Raw genomic sequence first — 8,209 nt, forward strand, 5'->3', positions numbered from 1 at the left:
ACAACACCCTAAAGGAGAGAGAGTACCCCAGATTTTTATGGAAGCTGTTTGCTTGTAGGATTGTTTTCCAGCCTTTGACTCTGAGTCTGTGTTTGCTTTGACTATTGAGATGTGTTTCCTGCAGGCAGCAGAATGTTGGGTTCAATTTTCTAATCCATCCTGCCACTCTGTGTCTTTTAATTGGTGCGTTTAGCCCATTGACATTGAGAGAGATTATTGTTATAGAGTTTTGTCCTATTTTTCTGTTGAAATTTGTTGTATTTGAGGGGCCTGTCTTGTCCTAAAATAGCTCATTTAGTTGTTATTGTAACCATGGTTTTGAGTCTATTAAGTTCCTGAGCTGTTGTTTGTTGGCGAAACTGTATGTTGTTCCTTCTATTATGAATGAGAGTCTCGCTGGGTAAAGTATTTTTGGTGATTTATTAATATTAATAACTCAATGAATTATTTATTTCATTGAGTTTTTCAGTATATCCCACTACTGTTTTTGGGCCATGAGGGTTTCATCAGACAAAAAAGCTGTGAATCTTAGGGATGCTCCTTTATAGGAAATTTCTTTCTTTGATCTGGTTGCTTTCAGAATTTTGTCTCTATCTAAGGTTTTGGTCATTTTGATCAGAATGTGTCTTGGGGTATTTTTATTCGGATTTCTTCTAGCTGGTACCCTTGGACCTCCTGAATGTGGTCACATGTTTTCTTCAGCTCTGGAAACATCGTAGCAATGATGTTTTTGACAGTTTCTTCTTCATCAGAATTTTCTTCCTGTCCCTCTGGACTCCAATAATTCTTATTTTACCCCTCTTGGCTTCATCACAATCTTCTCTTGCCATCTGTTCCCGAATTGTGAGCCTCTTTTCCATTTTCTGCTCTTTTCTGGAGAGTATTGGGCTTCATCTTCGAGCTCACTGATTCTGTCCTCAGCAGCTGTTACTCTGTTGCTGAAGCCTTCCACTGAGTTTTTCAATTCGCCTACCAGGTTTTTCAGGTCTGACATTTCCGTATGCATTTTCCTCATTTCTACCTTCAAATCCTCTTGTCTTTTATTGGCATTGCTTTCCATTATTTCTTTTAGCTCCCTAAGCATCCTCAGTAGCTCCCTTCTAAATTCCTTGTCAGAGAGGTTGTCTAGCACTTTGTTACTGTTGGTGTCTTCTGGGCTAGCCTTTTCAATAAGAAAGCTTGGTGGGCTTTTGTGTTTCTTTACCATTGTGATCAGTGTGGTTTAGACCTTCATGCTCACTGTTATTATTCTGCTTGAGATGCAGAATGAATTGAGATGGGCTTAATTAATTATTAGGTAATATGTTTCTGGTGGGTTAAGCTAACCTAGTGAAAGTTCCATCTAAGAGGGTAACTTATGGTTCCTATGGGATATGCAGTAGGAGAATAACTCAGTCGGAAGGGGCCCTGGCACTGGGTGGGTACCTGGTGAATGAGGAGAGAGTGCCCGCAGTGGTTCATTTTTGTTTTTGCGTGGTCTCTTTCAGGGTCTCAACAAAGAAGTCTGACAATCTTGTAGGTGGGCAGCCACGCAATCTTTTGATGTCCTGTGGAATCCAGTCGGTAATGGCTCTAGTCCAGCGGTCATATCCAAATCACATTACGTGTCCAGCCCATCTGATTTTTGATGCCTTCGCAAACAAGATAGCGTCCATGATTCTTGATCGAGGATGGAGGTCGGAACTCCGGATTCTTTCTCTCACTTGAGTGAAGCGTGATACTCCAAGTATAGCTTTTTCGATTCCTCTTTGGAAGACCCGAATAGCTTTCTCATTCTGTGTTCGTAGGGCCCAGGTCTCTGGGGTGTATGTTAACTCAGAAAGAATGGTGGAGTTGAAGACATGTGTCTGGAGCCGTAGGTTATTTCTCCTCTTAGATATTTCTTCCACGGTCTTGAAGGCATTCCAAGATGCTCTCTTCCTCCCGCTCAACTTAGGTGCTAGGTCATTTGTCATGTTGACTTCTTGACCTAGTTACACCTAACTGTTGCGTTCAGAGATGTTCATTCCATTGAGAGTGAATGGAACGTCAGGAACGAGTCTGTTTCTCATAAACATTTTCTTTGTGAGATTCAGCTGGAGTCCGACCTCTCCACACTCATGGGCGAAGTCAGCCAGCATTTGTGCTGCTTGGCTAATGTTTGGTGTTATTAGAATGATGTCATCAGCAAAGCAGAGGTGGTGTAGTTGCCCACCGTCTATATAGTTCTTATATACTGTTGTCAGAATATAAGAATTTATTTTCACTGGATACTGTCTAGTCTTTTGCTTTGTTTATACACCATATACAAATATATCATCAGTATTTGTTTTCTTTCTATATTTTTCCACTTAACACAACACCCAGATACTCCAAATTCCAGTAGGCGCGGGTCACACCCACCACCTGGCCACCTGGCGCCGTGTAATCCCATCAACGGCCAAGACTCAGAGACTATAAAATCCAGCTCCCGGACGAGACCAGTGCAGTCTCCTGCCCCCGCGCCTGGCTGTTCCTCGCTGGGGCCCCTTGGAGGGGAGCGGGTTGAGCTTTCCTCCCCGCCCCGACCAGGGCTCCGGCAGCCGAAGACCACCAGGACCAGCCACCACCATGCTGAGACCACTCTCCGCACACATGAAGGTACTGGCAGAGGGACAAAGCCATGAGGGTTTCGGGGCCGAGATCTCCAAGCCTACTCAGATTGGAGTCGAGCATCCTTCACCCAGATCCTCCAAATTCCAGTAGGCGGGGGTCACACCCATCACCTGGCCCCCTGGCACCGTGTAATCCCATCAACGGCCAAGACTCAGAGACTATAAAATCCAGCTCCCAGAACCGCGCGGCCGTGAATCAGGACATCTTTTTATGACATCTTATTATCTCATTCCTACTTTGGACAAACTTGCAGGCTATCGAATGTAGCCTGCCCACAGGGCAGAGTCTGGCAAACTCCCCGTGGCGTACCGAATATGCCAAATATCAGTAACAATGATGGGTCTCATTCTCCTAAAGAGCCTTGAATATAATCTCAGGGCTAGGATGGGGCCTGCTCGAGGCAATCGACGAATAACAGGATGATGAATGAATGAATGAACAGGACACCACCTAGTTCCATCTGTATTGTAACAAAATGCAATATTCTTCCTTTCTTAGAACTGAGAAGTATTCAAGAAGTATTCTATTTTAGACACATACCTCTGCTTTTTTCCCCCCTAATCTGTTATTGTGTTTCCAGAACTTGGCTACTGGAATACCTACATAAAATATATATGTATGTATCCTTTCAGTTTAGTGTTTTTGTGTTCTTAAGACAGAAACCAATGAGCACAATTTCTATAACAGAATAGTTCTAATTTAAATTTTACTAACTGGTCTCGATATTTTCCATACAGGCAGAATCAGACTACTGATCAGACTACTGTTAGTTATTCTCAACAACAATGAAAGCACATTTCTTTATTTTCCCATACCTCCTTTTTCTCCACATCTCTACCAACACTTACTGTCTTTTTTTTAAAGAAGTGTCAGTTCAGCTTAGCCCCACCCTTTTTTGGATGGGTTGTTGTTTATTGAATTTTGTAAGTGCTTTATATATCTTGGATATATTAGCCATTTGTCAGGTGTACTCTTTGCAAATATTTCCCCCCACATAGTAGATGTTTTCTTACTTAATATTTTCTTTTAAAGTACAAACGTCTTTTAGGCTTTTTACTATTAGCAGTGCCCATGACAATCTGACTCTGTGCTCACGGATCACCCTAGTGGGGCTTGGGAACAGACGGTGTGCCAAGAACTGGACCCACGACAGCTTTGTTCAAGGCAAGCACATTACCCATTGTATGAATTGAAGAAATCTTTTCGTTTGATTGGGCCGAATCGATAGCATAGGGGTAGGGTGTTTGCCTTGCATGTGCTGACCTAGGTTTGATTCCTCCATCCCTCTTGGAGAGCCCGGCAAGCTACTGAGATATCAAGCCTGCATGGCAGAGCCTGCCAAGCTCCCTGTGGTGTATTCATTATGCCAAAACAGTAACAAGTCTCACAATGGAGACGTTACTGGTGCCAACTCGAGCAAATCGATGAACAGCGGGAGGATAGTGGACAGTGCTAACAGTGACATTTGATTTTTTTTATTTTTTACCAGTGATGTTGGATTCTGTTTTTATTTTTTAATCTTTCACACAACTACCCAGTGTTCTATTACTGTCCACATTTCTGAATGTTTATTTTTGGATTTTTAGGTCTATTCCAATGACCTATGTCTTCCTTTATTCCAATAAAACAGTGTTTTTATTGCTATATATTGTAATACAGTTTAAAATATGGATATCTTATGTCTCCTGGCCTCTGGTCTTGTGCCTGAATCATAGAAAAGATGCTTTCAATTTTTCACTATTGTGTGTGATATTAGCTATAAGTTTTCTATATGTGAGCTTTACCATATTAAGGTAATTCTTTCTATTTAAATTTTAGAAGTTTTTACAACAAATAGATATAGAATTTTATCATATGTTTTTTCTGCATCTACTGATGTGATAATGATACAATATCTTTTTACCTTTCCTTTTGTTGATGTGGTATTTTATAATAACTGAATTGTACATTTTGAACTATCTTTATATCCTTGACATAAATTTCTTTTTGCCACTGTGCATGTCTTTTAATATATAATTTAATATATTGAATTTGGATCACTATGATTTTGCTGAAGATCTTTACATCTATATATGATCTGCAACTTGTTTTTAGAGATGTCTAGTGTCAGCTTTTGATGTTAGGAGAGTCCTTGTCTCACAGTTAACTATCTTTAAAAGTTCTTTTTTGTCTGGAAGAGCTTGAGAATAGTAGGAAATAAGTCATCTCAGAACGCTTGGCATAACTCTCTAATAAACCTACCTGGGGCTGGAACATAGCACAGCAGGTAGGGCTTTTGCCTTGCACACGGTCAACCTGGGTTCTATTCCCAGCATCCCATATGGTACCCTGAACACAGCCAGGAGTGATTCCTGAGTGCAGAGCCAGGAGTAACCCCTAAGCACCTCTAGATGTGACCCAGAAAGCAAAAACACAAATAAAAATAAATGAACCTACCTGGATATAAGCATTTATTTAGGGGAGACTTTGATTAGTAGAACTACTACTAATCATTAAGTTTGGGTTTTCTATTTCCTCCTGACATAGGGTTTGCAGAAGTTCATTCAATTTTTTTTAATATGTTCTTCAATTTAGTAGCATAAGTTGTTCATAGTAGTCTCTTATGATCCTATTTAAAAAATACTAGCATAACATTTTCCCTTTCATTTCTTATCTGATTTGGGAGCTTTGTGCCAGTCAAGCACCCATCCATTCTATTATGCATTTTCCCTCTCCCTTTATCCTCTCTCTTCATATGCCTAGCTAAGAGTTGGCTTATCAATTTTATTTATTCTTTGAAAGAATCAACTTTTCATTTCAATAATCTTTTGCATTTTCTTTTTCATTTCCATATTATCTCCACTTCATTTTTTTATTGCCTCTCTTTGGTTTACTTTAGGTAACTTCTGTTTTCTAGTTCCTTAAGATGCTAAGATAGACTGTTAAGGTGTTTTTTTGTTTCCTGATATAGTCCTGTAGTTCTATAACCTTCCTTAGTACTACTCTTATTCTATCTCATATTTTCTGATAATTCATGTCTTCATTATCACTTTTTAAAAACAAGTCTTTAAATTTCTTCTTCGAATTTTTTAAACCAATGGTTGTTCAGTTATATATTTCTTCAAATGTTCTTCAAATGTTTCTTCAAATGTCTTTAAATATTTCAGTTTTTCCAGCTTTTAAATTTATGGTTCATTTTTATTTTCACAGCATTGTGATTAACTTGAAAATTATTTGGAATTATCTCAATCTCACAACTTTATGAATACTTATTTTGTGTCCTAACATGTGTTCTACCTTAGAGAAGGTCCCATGGGCACCTTATTCAGAAAAATAATCTGGATTTGGATATGAGAGTAGTGAGCCCATATATGTCTAATAAGTACAGCTCTACCAATGCCTCATTCAAGGATGCTCTTCCTCACTAATTTTCTGTTTTGTTGTTATACCCAATTATTAGATTGAAATGTTAAAGTTTACATTTGTTTCAGCAAACATATAATTCCCAATTCATGAGATAGAGATTTTTTTGGTAGGCATTATGATTGAGTGATGTTTTCGTAGTAACTTAAAATGTGTTTAATGTATTTGGGATAGTTTCTATGTGATCTTTGCTCTAGTACATGATATATCAGTGCTAGGTTTGTCCTAAGGAAAATATTAAAGGTAGGTATTGCTTGACAGCATATGCTTATATTTAATTTCATCAAATAATATCATCTTTTTCTTTTTTTACTATATTTTAAACTTTTTTATCGAATCACTGTGAGATTAACCCTTATAATGCTATTTATGATTGGGTTTCTGTCATACAGTATTCCAACACCCATTCCTCCACCAGCATACATTTCCCAGTATCATATTTTTCTAAACCTGTTTTCAACCTCCCTTTAACACTCACAAAAGTCTGTATATCCTTGTTATTACTTTTCATCATCTAAATTTATCACGATCACGATCATCCTGTTGTTCATCGATTGCCTCGAGCAGGCACCAATAACGTCTCCTTCTTCCCAGCCCTGAGATTTTAAAGGAGCCATATTCAATGCTCTTTCAGGGTTAGGAGAATGAGACCCATCATTGTTACTGGTATTTGGCATATTGAGTACCACACGGGAAGTTTGCCAGACTCTGCCATGGGGACAGGTTACTTTTGGTAACCCTGCTGGGTTCTCCAAAGGAAAAACGAGATAATAAGATATCAAGATATCGCATGGCCATGAATGGAGCCGTGCGCTTCCAGGAGCTGGGTTTTATAGTCTCTGCGTCTTGGCTATTGATGGGACCAACCTGGCGCCTGCAGCAGGTGGTGAGTGTGACGCCTACCTACTGGAAGATGGGGGATCTGGGTGGAGAAGGCCCAGTCCCAATTTGAGCAGGCTTAGAGATCTCAGCCCCGGGACCTGCATGCCTGGGTTACTCTGCCGGTTCTTCATGCATGAGGCTTGTCCGGACATGTGGAGAGTGGTCACAGCATGCTGATCTAAATTTAATCTAAATTTATAGAACTATGTTAATTTGATGGTGCAAATTTGTATTTAGTTGATTTTTCTCATACAAGAAGTTTGTTTATTTCATTAGTTTCCTAGTGTTTCCACAACTGAATTTTCACAAACATTATTCATGAAACAGTACAAATTAATTCTCTCACAGTTTTGTAACAGAATTCTAAAATATAGGAATCAACAAAGTCATGCTTCCTTTTAAGGCTCTAGGGAAAAAAGTATCCTTCCTTACCTTCTTCAGACTTCTGAGCTAATTCTTTGAAAAAGTTTCATGGTTATATTATGGAGATGCATTGAACTATATAATGCTTTGGGGAAAGTTGACTTTTGACAATGCAATGTTAATCCTTATAATCCATGAACAGGGGATGTGTTTCCATTTCTTTGTATCCTCTTTTATTTCTTGAAGTATTTGTACTTTTCTTTGTGAAAGGCTGTCACTTCTTTAGTTAGACCAATTCCTAGGTATTTGATATGATATTTATTATGAGACACAATCATGAATGAGATTGATTTTTCAATATTGTTCTCTCCTATTTCACTATTTGCATATAGAAAAATCATGAACTTTGGCATGCTAATTTTGTAACCTGCCACTTTACTGTGCAAATCAGTTATTTCTAGGAGCTTTTCCAGTAGACTCTTTATATTTTCTATAGTATCATGTCATCTGCAAATAATAAAAACTTGATTTCTTCATTTCCTAACTGGATGCACTTGATATCTCATATCAAGTACATACAATACTATATTAAATAAAAGTGGGGAGACTGGGCAAACTTGTCTGTACCTGATTTGAAATGTGAATATTTTAGTTTTTCACTGGTGTGCATAATGTTTGCTGTAGGCTTGAGGAAAAAGACTTTGACAATAATGAGGAAAGTTCTTTCAATTACTATTTTAGTAAGTGTTATGAATGAGTGTTGAATCTTGTGAAATACTTTCTCTGCATCTATTGATATGATCACAGCAAGCTACCGAGAATATCTCGCCCATACGGCAAAGCCTGGCAAGCTACTTGTGACGTATTCAATATGGCAAAAACAGTAACAACAAGTCTCACAATTTGTTGTGAGATGCTACTGGTGCCC

This window comes from Sorex fumeus, unplaced genomic scaffold (genome assembly GCF_029834395.1).
Source record: "Sorex fumeus unplaced genomic scaffold, SorFum_2.1 ptg000098l, whole genome shotgun sequence".
NCBI classification, from domain to species: Eukaryota; Metazoa; Chordata; class Mammalia; order Eulipotyphla; family Soricidae; genus Sorex; species Sorex fumeus.